The sequence below is a fragment of the Barbus barbus genome (assembly GCF_936440315.1).
Source record: "Barbus barbus genome assembly, chromosome: 50".
NCBI lineage: Eukaryota > Metazoa > Chordata > Actinopteri > Cypriniformes > Cyprinidae > Barbus > Barbus barbus.
Genome location: NC_136728.1, coordinates 6,434,238 through 6,446,075, shown reverse-complemented (window position 1 = coordinate 6,446,075; position 11,838 = coordinate 6,434,238). Strand labels below are relative to the sequence as shown.

The window sequence follows — 11,838 nt, the reverse complement described above, 5'->3', positions numbered from 1 at the left end:
TCACTCTATCATTATTTTCTCACCATCATGTTGTTCTACGCCAGCTATTTTTAGTCATAGAACAAACAAGAAAGTTTGAGAATCTTCAAGCACTTTTTTCCAATGAAGACAAAAGTGGTCTATATGGCTTTTGCTCTAAATTCCAGGTCTATGATAAAAAACCGCACATCTAACAGACTGAAATGTAAGTTGTGTGCTTTGCTATAGCTTTCATTTCAAACATGCTGCCTTTCCATGCATTGCATCATTGGTGATCAAACATACGATTCGTCCACAAACTTGTTTGTTTTAGCATACAGTGCTTGATCTATAAATAATTTACAGATCAGAGAGCTGTAATCTTTTCCATTTTTGGCCATATTTATCATAGTGCTGCTGTTTAGTTTTGTTTTGTTTGCAAAAAAATCTCCCACTGATTAATGGAGGAAAATATTAATTTAGGTTCTTTTTTTCTGTGTTGTAGGGAGACACTCGTGCTCTTTTCAATTCGGATCTGGCCTGCAGATCGCAACAGATTGGACATCTGGAGAGCCGGCAGGATTCCCAGGTGGGCTGATCCATCTGTCTGGCGTGGGTCTGATAAATAAAGATTATGTGTTTTACATTTATTTACATATTTTGTTCTGGCCATGGCAAGTTCAAAGGATTTCATTTTATGACACAGACTGGAGTGACTGTAGAAATTAACTCTTCTAGTGGCTGCCATGAAATATATGTAGCTCATTGTAGTTTTTTTTTATTTTTTATTTATTAATTCAAAAGTGAAAATTTAAATAGGTATAGCTAAATGTAACTGTACAACAGTGTTTCTCAAACTTTCTCTGCCATTCCCCACTTTGGAGGTAGGGAAGGGTTCCGAGCCCCACCTTTCCCCAATCGCCATCACCCAAACAAAATGGTAATAAACTAGGTTTCAAGGTTAACTAAAGTGCTTCAGTCAGGATAAAGAATATGAAAAGTGCTCACAGTTGCTGCTGAAAAGAGAAAATAAGAGTGAGCAACAACAAAAACATGTTGCTGGAGACAGATTTACTGAAAATGCAAAGTCATTCTTTGCCAGCAGGTGGGGCTTATGGAGTGGCAGAAAATCTTTTAAAGTGGCAAAAATCCTTTAATGCACGGCTAGCCGTTGATTATCCCGCTTATTCCCTGGTCATTTGCCAAGTTATAGACAAGTTAAAACTTGTATTGCTCTTTGCAGCGCAATATTTGACCGGAAGGGTAAAAATGACGGTTATTTTCGTCAGTTACGGCTCGTTAGGCTAGTATCCTGCCAGCTTCAAATCAGACACAGAGATGAAATAGTGTGGTAAGACTACATTTATTTGAATGAATTATAGCATGTATTTCAATTAATTGTCGATTGAGAGAGAGAGAGAGATGATAGTTGTGTGTACCTGCTTGCTGCGTCTGCACGTCTCTCTACAAACAATTACTTCAAAACCAGCGATTTTATCACCTCGTTGCTGGGGAATATAATGTAGCGATCTAGTATCTTTCTTTTATTGTAGTAATAAAAATCACGGGGAAGCGTTGACAACAAGTTTATGTGTGTGTGTGCAGCACAATCTGCGACCTCCTCTCTCTCTCTCTCCCGCTGTCTCTCTGTGTGTGTGTGTGTGTGTGTGTGTGTGTGTGTGTGCGAGCTAGTGATGTGTGTTGGTTAGTGTGCATCAATTAAAGCAGCGCATTAATATGGAACTGTGATTAAACTGACCTGGAACTACCTGTGCAGTTAAACAAATTTAATCAACACCTGCCAGCCAATCAGAATCCAGTATTACAGACAGACCATGGAATATATATAAAATATATATTGAATTACTGTCCAGCACTAGTTGTAAGTAAAGCTTACATTGTCTTGTTTTGTCATTCATATTTTTCATGGGAAAAAATATTTAGTTTATTTAAGCCTCAAAATGGGACTTTTTGTCTTTAAAAGCCTTGGGGTTGGACATGTTCTAAAGTTCTTAATAAAGTCTAGTTGAGGGATAAGGTGAACACACCCTTGTGAACTCATCAAAGAGTGAGGCCAGAGGTTAAGCTGAAATGTTCGACTAACAGAAACTCTGTTGACAGACAGACGGCGACGTTGTGACAGGACTGTTATTACTGTATTATTACAGTATTATTACAATGTATTAACATCCCACACATCACTGCCTGCAAATGACCTGTTTATTGTGTCATTGAATGTTTACAGATCTGAATCGAACATACATGCGAAATCATGTGGAATCTATGTGTGCAATCCATTTTTTTCAAACGTCTTCATGCTCCTACAAAGCACAATCTGTCTTCCACATGTCAGATATGTTAAGTTATCTGCTGAGATCCATCTTGTCTTCAAAGTGAGGCTTTGTGTTTGAGGAATGCACTGGTTGAAGTGAAAAATGTCCATTAATAAGCAGTGCCCTGTTGGGGACCCTAATTCAGCAAAAATATGTCACGTCTAGTTAGGGTGTCGCTGACTTGTCTATGAGAAAGCAGGACATCAGCATAAAACTTGAGAAAACAGACTTTCTGCTTGGCACATCATTCACACACTCTTGTGGCTTGGGAAGAAAATAAAATATATGCTGTTTTAGGCGGGTGAAGAGGCTGGGTGAGCATGTTTGTTCATGTTGACAGTCTGAGAACTCTTTAAATGAGGGTTAGAGGTTAAATGATTGTAACTTCAAGGGCAGAGATTTGTGCTCGCATGGGAGTCTTCAGGGGAATTCACTCAGAATTGCTCTGTGATTGTGAAGCTTATTTGCATGTGCTGTTTTTTAGTGTCAATAACTATATGTTCCGTGCTGAAATAGTCAAAGTGGTGCAACTGTTTTGTGACTGTCGTAGCTTTTCGTTTATTTTGCTGGTGTTCATTGACTGTTCAGTTTCAGCACATGCAACTCAATTCCCCAACATTATTGAGTGTAATTAGATGACTGGAAATAATAAAACTGTAGAGAGCTGCTGTGATGTATTTTTCTAGACCAGTCTAGAAGTTAGCATCACCCTGGTTCAATCCTAATAGGATTATTCCATTGGATCTTAGATTATTGCAGAATTTAACACAACTTTGAACAACAAAAGTATATGATTCTTATGTTTTGTTCATGACGAAATTTCACAAGGGAGTATTACTGATGTATGTTATGTCGTAGACAATTGAAGCAGAAGTGCTAAAATGTGAACTTGTTTCCAGCTTTTGACCTACAAAAATCTGTCATCCCTGCAGCACTGTATTCTTTCTAAATGTTTTTTTCTCCACCAAATATCGATTGTGTTTATCTGCAAATTAACATGTAAAAACAATCAATGTTTGGTCAGTATTGATTACATGTTCATGTAATATTACATATATGACAAGAAAGCATTGTTACTTTCTACACTCAGAGTCTCTCTTGACTCAAGAATATGAGTCTGTACAAGTTTTCTGCTCACATTTTGGAAAAATATGGGCTTTTATATCCTTTGTTTATCAGAGTTGGATACATGGACGATTATGATGAGACCATAATCTTTTAAAAAAAGCACTTGTAAGCATGCTTTTCTTGCATTGTCAGGTAATTGGTTTGCATGTAAACTGGTTAACAGCATTGTAAAAAAAAAGGATTGTGATTTTAACGGTAAAAAAACTGTGAAAATGCTTCGGTAAAAACCTGTTAAATGGTTAAAGGTAAGTTCCCCTACTATATACGGTGAGAAACTGTAATAAGACTTTTCATTTAATTTTACAGTAAAATACCATTTTTGGAAGTGAAAAAGATCATTTACAGTGGAAAAAAACGCAAATTGACATTCCCAGAATTCCCTGCGTTGCTTTTCAAATTTTATGTTTTTCTTTGAAACATATATAATCAATATTGAGTTTAATCAAACTTGAAAATCAGACACAAATCGAATTGTGCAATTTGTGCCTAATTGTTAATATCTTGCAGTGTTATTTTTTAGCATCAGATTTTTGTTGACAGTATGTTTTAATTCAAAATGTTTAATTATTGCTATGATGGGCACTCAAATTTTTTTTAATGATTTTTGTCAGTAATTTTGTTGGCAGGATAAACACTGTTAGAGCAGGACTTTATTTTATGCATCATTAGATTGTATCATGAAAAGTGAGGTTATATTATTAGTTGTGCATGAATGATCACAAATGATACCTGAAATCATGTGACTTGTTAACGACAGATCTACTATTTCTTTACTATTACCAATTCACCAATTTCTGTGAACTCAGTGTGCAAGGATCTTTACGGTGCATTGTGCTGCGAGACAAGTGGATGAACTTGACAATCGCCATTCTGGATTTTGGTGTTCGCTTGTACGGTGGCTATGAATTGTCATTTGGTGGCGCTGGATGTGAAAAATGCAGAAAATTTAACCAAATCCGAATTGTTTTATGGTGGATGAAATTTCTGGAGGCAGTGTGTAAATGTGATTGACATAATGTGAGGTTGTGTTTATTTCTCAACGTGCAAAAACTTCGGATTCTGTGCAATGGACTTTACACTGAAGAAAAATGGTGTTGAAACAATTTCCACTCAGAAGCTACTAGAACATTTCAAAATGAATGACAGAGAAACGGCAAATAACACTGAATCTTAAGGTAGAAAGACTAAAATAGTATTTTCTTGTAAACTTCAAAAAGTGACTTTTCGGCTGACAGATGAGTTCATGTTGCCTTCAAAGCACCCCAGACTACAGCAAAGCTTCCCCCCACACCAATTCTCACTTTATCCATTAAGCCTAAGTGGTGTTACCATGTTCGTGTTCATTCCAGTCTTGTATAAACAGCCTCAGAGGTGTTTACTTATGTTTCTGTCAACCTGGAGGCCTGTATTCTGAGCTGCTGTAGTTATTGACTCCTCCATTATATACGCTGTCTTGAGGTTTAATCTAGTCATGCAGTACATGAGGGAAAACCCACCACTCAGTGTCATGCTGAGTGAGATATTTGTCTTTCACCTATTAAAATCCCTCCCCTCCTCCTCGTCTTAAGGGGTATTGACAGGTCTGGAAGGCTCCAGGGTGAGTGGAGGGGCATGGAGGGAGCAGGACCTCTGTATTGAGTGACAGCCTACTGTTATTGCATTTACTGACATATAGATCATGTCATTAGTTCTCCATGGAGGTGGAGATCCATCTAAAGCGCTCTCAGCTCTTGAAACATGACTCTGTATTGTTCCGAAGGAAGACGTTAACGTCAACGGAAAACTCATATGCTTCAGACACGCTGTTTAATACAGGTATTCATGCAGAACTAAAGGGACTGATATTAGATCGGTGGAATAACTGACAGTGACCTGATTATGTCTGTCACTGGTCATCTAGTTTGGATTATTCAGTTTTGATGGGTCCTGTCAGCAAGAGAATTATCTATTTTCAATCAGTTTTGCCTAATGTATATTTACACAGTAAGCTAAGGGTGGAAGTGCAATATAGTTAGGGCTAAAGGATGTTTTTAAGCACAGTGTAGTCTCGAGTAACCAGACTTTGACTAGAGGCATCAAGTCTGGTCCACATTATAGCATATCCTGGCAAAGAACCACCCCTTTAGACAGGAAGTAATCGTTTGACAAGATTTGCAATTTGACGTTTTTTTTGTTTTTTGTAACTTTAACGTGTCATTACATTACAAGTATTTACTATAGTAATAATAGTAAATTATGCATTACACTAACAATAAAACAATCCATAAACCTATAGTAAGTACATATTGTAAGGTCCACGCACTTGGCCCAAAGAAGGCATCCAGTGGTGGATGAAGGTTTCCTGCGTGTTCGGTCTTTTCAGCATGCAAAGTTAAGTTTAGGATAAATTCTATTCTGACTCCATTTTATTATCTAAACTGACTCCATTTTATTATGACCTCTAATTTAGGTTGAAATGCAAATTGGTTTGTCTGTTTCTAATTCTTCTTCTTCTGACATTTAATTATTCTAGTTAACTCTTTACTTTATTACTCGTTCATTAGGAATCTATGTCGCTCAGGGTGTATCATGCCGGCCGATGTACATGTACTCCATGGTCACAAACCCTCCAGTCTGATCATTAGTTAGAGGTTATGACTAACTATTTAATAGACCGCTTCATGCTTGTCATTTTTAAATAGTGGCTCTGTTTACCCCCCTACAGTCACCTATGTAACAACTTAGTTAATGCTCAAACACTAATCACAGGTTATGGCTAGCACTATGCTACTTCAATAGTGTTTATATCTAGCCCCCTATAGTTAATCTAACTACATAACAACTTAACTAAAGCTGAGACAATAACCAGAGGTTATGGTTAGTACTATGAAATATGCCCGAACCATGCTAGTATTTCAATAGTCAAGCAGCTAGTCAGAATTCTAGCAGTCTCGCATAGCCAGACCTTCAGCCGTCAGGCTGTTTTCATTGGCCAAGGCCTGTCCATGTAGCCGTTTGACCGACATGTGAAAATTTTTCACTTTTGAAAATCCAGCATTTAGTTGACCCTGATAAGTGTTCGTCGTCACATTTGTAAATACGGTGGTTTTCTTCTTTCGTGAGGGAGTTAGGCGCCACGGCATCTTTGTTTCCTGGCAGACCGAAAATAAACGCAACACTCGCGTCTCCCGGAAATCCTGTATAATTCAACCAGTCAGATGACGACTTCGACATTCCTGAAGTGTTTCCAAAAAGTGTGCCATATGCATCAGACGTTTAGCCAACGTTCCGTGGGTGTGACGTCTAAGGCTGAGACTAGAAATCTAGAAACTTACCTGATGTGCCCCATGCTCCATCTAACCTGAGATCTAGTCTGTACTTAACCCTGGACGCATGTTTGCGGTAACATACGCCTTCACTTAATCTACTTGAGAAAATTATTTCAGAGCAAGTCAGAATAAAATCAAATGTAACAATTTATTATCAGTCAAGCAAATATGTATTATGCCAATTATACAGCCAATACAAAGATATCAAATCAATACAAAGCATCAAAATCTCAAAGATGAATCTAAGAGTAAGCATACCTGGGTTCATTCCAGCTACAGAAGGCCCCCGTTCCTTTTGCAACATTTCCTTAAGTACTTCAGACCAAGACCAACATCCCCCGAGATGGATACAGGAGCTAACAATTGGAATTTGCATTGATCAAGTTAACACCTTTTGGGACAAAAGGTAATGTTGCATGAAAATCACTGGGAACTGACCCGCCCTCTACAGTGTGCAAATATCTCTGAACTCTTAGGATCTGTATTACCTTTTAGTTTACTTCTTATAAGAATGAGACCATTGTACCAGTCGCCCTGAGACAATTCAAATGATACCACACATGACTGTGAATATCACTTGCATTAATGTAGAACATTGCATTCTACTGTTGACCGATTGATTGAGTGAGTTGAGTGAAGGGAAGGATGGGTGAGGGGAAGGAATTAAGGGGATGAAAAGGAACCGATGCATATGTGAGAGAGGCGTTTGTGGAGACAGATGTCTGTATGTCCATCTCAGAAGTGTCTGAGGTTCTGTACTTGGCATATTAACCTCTTAAAGAGAGAGTTCACACAAAAATTTAAATGCTATCATTAATTACTCGCCAGATTGTTGTTCCAAACCCGTAAGACCACAAGTGACGCAGTAGAGACGAAAATGTGGAATAAAGTCGTTATTTTTGTTTTCTTTGCGCAAAAAAGTATTCTCATAGCTTCGTAACATTACGGTTGAACCATTGATGTCACATGGACTACTTTGTCGATCATCTTGGTACTTTTCTCTGCCTTGACCGTGGTAGTTCCCTTGCTGTCTATGGAGGGTCAGAGAGCCTTCGGATTTCATTAAAAATATCTTAAATTGTGTTTCAAAGATGACAGAAGGTCTTACGGGTTTGGAATTACATGAGGGTGAGTAATTAATGACAGAATTTTCATTTTTTAAGATAGTTTTTTGTTTGTTAATTTTATTCAGCAAGTGTGCATTAAATTGATCAAAAGTGGCAGTAAAGACATTTATAATGTTACAAAACTTTTCTAAATTAAATAAATTTAACTTGACCTTCGGGGGGGGGGGGCACCCCCCTAATATAATGGCAGGGGAAACACTGACTTAACTAGAGCGCTAGTAAAAATGTACTTGTGATTGTTTCAGGTTTATAGTCTTACAGCAAGAACCATGTCGCCTTAAACCAAACGTCTCTGCTTCCACTCATCAGCATATGGAGCTCTGTCTGTGTTCCTCAAAGATGGCGGCAAAGACAATTGAAGTAATTGAACACACATTGCCTGCTCGAAGGAAAGTGAAATCTCTTAAAGTCTGTCATTAAAAATGTGAGAAATGGTGGAGCAGCTGTGATTCAGGACAGAACTGGCTGTCCCCCAGAGCTCAGGACTCAATGTCCATGTGAGAAGAGCTGTGATAACAGAGTAAAAGAGGCCTACAGCACTTCTAAAGCTGTTTTAGTCCGATATTATGGAAACTGTGCAGTGTCAGTGACACATACATTTAAACCTACCTGGAATGGAAGGAGGTGAAGATGACGGCTTTTGTTGTAGACAGTTGTAGCAAGTATTTCTACAAGTATTTTTTTTTTTTTTTTTAATGTAGAATGTAGTGTAGCTAATTAATGTTTAAAACCTGTTACTAATCCAACATAAATAAAACAATCAATAAATATTTTTTTTTTGTTAATTTGATCTTTTGTCCATGACAAGCAACTGTTTGTCACTTTTTTACTATTTTTGTTGCATCACATGGTATCCCACAGTCAAATTGCTTTGGTCCAGAATACACTCCATATACCCATGTTAAAATTTATATTTTCTATTTTTTTTTATTTACTTATAATGATAATTTAATATCATAGAGATACTGTTAATTTTGTATTAAGTTTTCCATTTTAAAGTTTTTATTTGATTGTTTTTATCATTTGTTTTATTTTTTATTCATTTTGATTTCAGTTTTAGTTATTGTAGTACATCAAGGTAATTAAAAATTGAATGCCTATTTGCTATTTATTTATTCATTAATTTAATTTAATTTAATTTTATTTTACTTTATTTTATACTTATACTTAGTTAAGTATAATATATATAACCCTGGTTTAATTTCAGTTCTCAGTTAAAAACATTGTGCTTCCATGCTGTAACAATAAAATGTGAAAAAACATCAGTACACCCACCCATGACTCGGTAATACAGCACTGATACAACGTGCTGAAATAAAGACAAAATCATACATTGATGGATAGAAATATAAAGAAATCTGAGCGTGATGAAATTATTTGGCCTGTTCAGCTAATGCACTAGTGTCCAGCTTGCGGGCAGACACTCTTATTTGAAACATGTGGGCCTCGATAAAAACCCCAAAGCCTCTCTCTCCTCTTTGATCACGTAACTCCCCTTCTCTCTAGGCGAGCCCATGTGAAAAAAAAATCAGCTCTGGCAGATATTACTGGGCGTCATCCAGGGCTGATGAAACATACTGCGGTAATCCTCAGCATCTAAGTGCACAGTATGTCACGCCGCAGCGCAGATGGGCACCTCAAAGGTGAGAGGCTGCAGGTATGTGAGGAATGACTACATATGCTTACAGGCTGACCACCAAAAAACTGTCTGCAAGCAAGAGTTTCTGGACGTCTGCTGCGGGACGGGACGTTTGCTTCGTGGTTGGACAGATACTATGTGTGTCTGTTTTTTTTCTGATCCAGACCACAAGAAACAAAAAACAAAACAGTGCTAAATACAAGTACTATTGTACGATTATCTTGGTACCATGTTGCGTCACGTTCCAAAATCTATGTCGTGAAGCCCTGTTTTATAGCGCATGCATTTGTTTGTTTGTTCATAATTATGAAAGGCATTTATAGAGCTGATGATTTAGAGCTCAAGTCAAGTGGCTGCACTTGTATATTCAGTGTGTGTGTGTTGTGTGTGTTTCCACTCATGCTCACATATGGGTGCTGTTGTTGTCCATCGCAGTGGGAAGAGCTTGGCCTGTCCTCCTTGTTTGGGATAATTGCATGTTTCTGTGGTCTGTAGGTCCATTCTCTGTCTGTATGTGGCCAGGGTATCTATGTGGCAGGATCCACATTTAGGAGCGCTGTCTCCACGGTCCAAATCTCTCCCACTCCTTCTCTATTCCTATAGAATTGCTTGCACTTTACCAATACAATGGCCTCTGTATTCTGCTAAATGATATTCTAGTTGTGTGTGCAGTTGCTTTTCTGTGGTCTTTGATGCCTATTAGAGCTGGAAAATATATTCCAAAGTAAGTTGGTTAATTCATGAAATATTAAATGCACTGAAGGAGGTTTAACGGTCATAAATCAGCCACTGCGGCATGTGTGTTTGCAGGAGTTGAGCAGTGTGATGAATGGTTCGTCTGATCATTGAATGAAGGCCGAATCAGATGATTTATGCAGGAGAGTGCGAATAAGTGAAGTCAAGGTGTCGTCGTGTCTTTTCAAAAGAATTTCAATGAACAAGCGTTATGAATTATTTATTATGCTCTGTCATTTTTTTGTGTGTGTGATCTGTATCACTTATCTGGCATTTCAAACTATACAGTTAACCAGTCAACAATTGTCATTCTTTTTGTGTTTTGTCAAGGTTAGTATTTCACATTCTAATTCAAATTCTGAAAGTATTTTTATATTAATCTCGTTCACACCAAGAATGATAACTATAAAGATAACAATATTAATGTTCATGTGTCCATTCATCTTTATTGTAAGCACATGCCCCTTTAAATGCTCAAGCTCCTTGAAGTGGATTTTCATTTATTTTAGAAAAATAATTCTGAAGGTGCTTATAACAATATTGTTTCTCTGTCTTTATCATTTTAGTTGTGGTTCAGTATAGAATATCTTTAGACTTCAGTATAGAATTAGAATGATTATTAAAACTTTATAGTTATATGTATCATTGTAGTCATCTTCCTTGGTGTGAAAGTGCCATTATTCAGCTAAATATAATTAAACAGTTTCATACAAAAAAAAAAAAAATATATATATATATATATATATATATATTAGGCTACTTGTTTGGCTAAATTCCTAATCTGTTTTTTTTTTTTGTACTCCATTCAGTAGTTATTAGTACTCATGAAGGCTTCTTTGTACCAAATCTTCGTACCAAATCGGTACAAAACTTATTAATTGTAAGTCAGCAGCAGTTTAAAAAAAAAAAAACATTATCTGGAAGAAATTTGGATAATGCAATTGTTATTGTTCAGCTGAGTCTGTAATCTAATATTTTTTAAAAATGTAATTTAATTGTTTGTAATTTTTGTATAAAAAATGAAGTTAGGCACCATATTTTTGGCATACCACAGTGAATTGCTCAACTGAATACCGTATCTGAAATTTTAGACTGATGTTATGAAAGATGTAATGTAAGTCACAATGAGCAAATTTTCAAAAAATAGTTATTTTTATTTTTACATTCTCTATTAAAATACTTTCAAAATGATTTCTGAGTTGTTGTCTCTGACAAAAATTGTCTGAGTCGATAGTACTTACAAATAAAGATAATTTTAGATGTTTAATTGCTATTTGGAGCATTGAGATCACTAGATGAGGGGTTAATGAGCTAATTTTTGTTAAAACCTCAAAATCGACCAAAATCAACCTTTTCACTTTTTTTGCCTGTATCGCAAAATTAGCCCATGCACATTCCAACTCATTTTGCCAGCACAGGTCACATTGTGATTTTTATCATTTTCCTCTTGTTTTTTTTTTTGTAAACAAAACTGCTTAAACTAGATTAAACTAGATTAAGCTAGATTCCAAATCTGTGCCATTCAGATAATTCATTTGTCATTTCTATGTGTTAAACCAGTTAAATAATCCACAAATATTTTTCATATTCTTTCGTTGTAATGTTTTTAA

General features: G+C 36.5%; 1 protein-coding gene across 1 annotated transcript in view; it reads left to right on the top strand.

The window, feature by feature from the left end:
• The first annotated feature begins 463 nt into the window (after nucleotides 1–463).
• Nucleotides 464–11,838, top strand: part of znf469 (zinc finger protein 469) — a 111,854-nt gene continuing 100,479 nt past the window's right edge. Inside the window, exon 1 of the mRNA XM_079414681.1 lies at nucleotides 464–547. The gene's annotated coding sequence lies outside the window, so the exon portion shown is untranslated. The remainder of the gene's footprint in view (nucleotides 548–11,838) is intronic.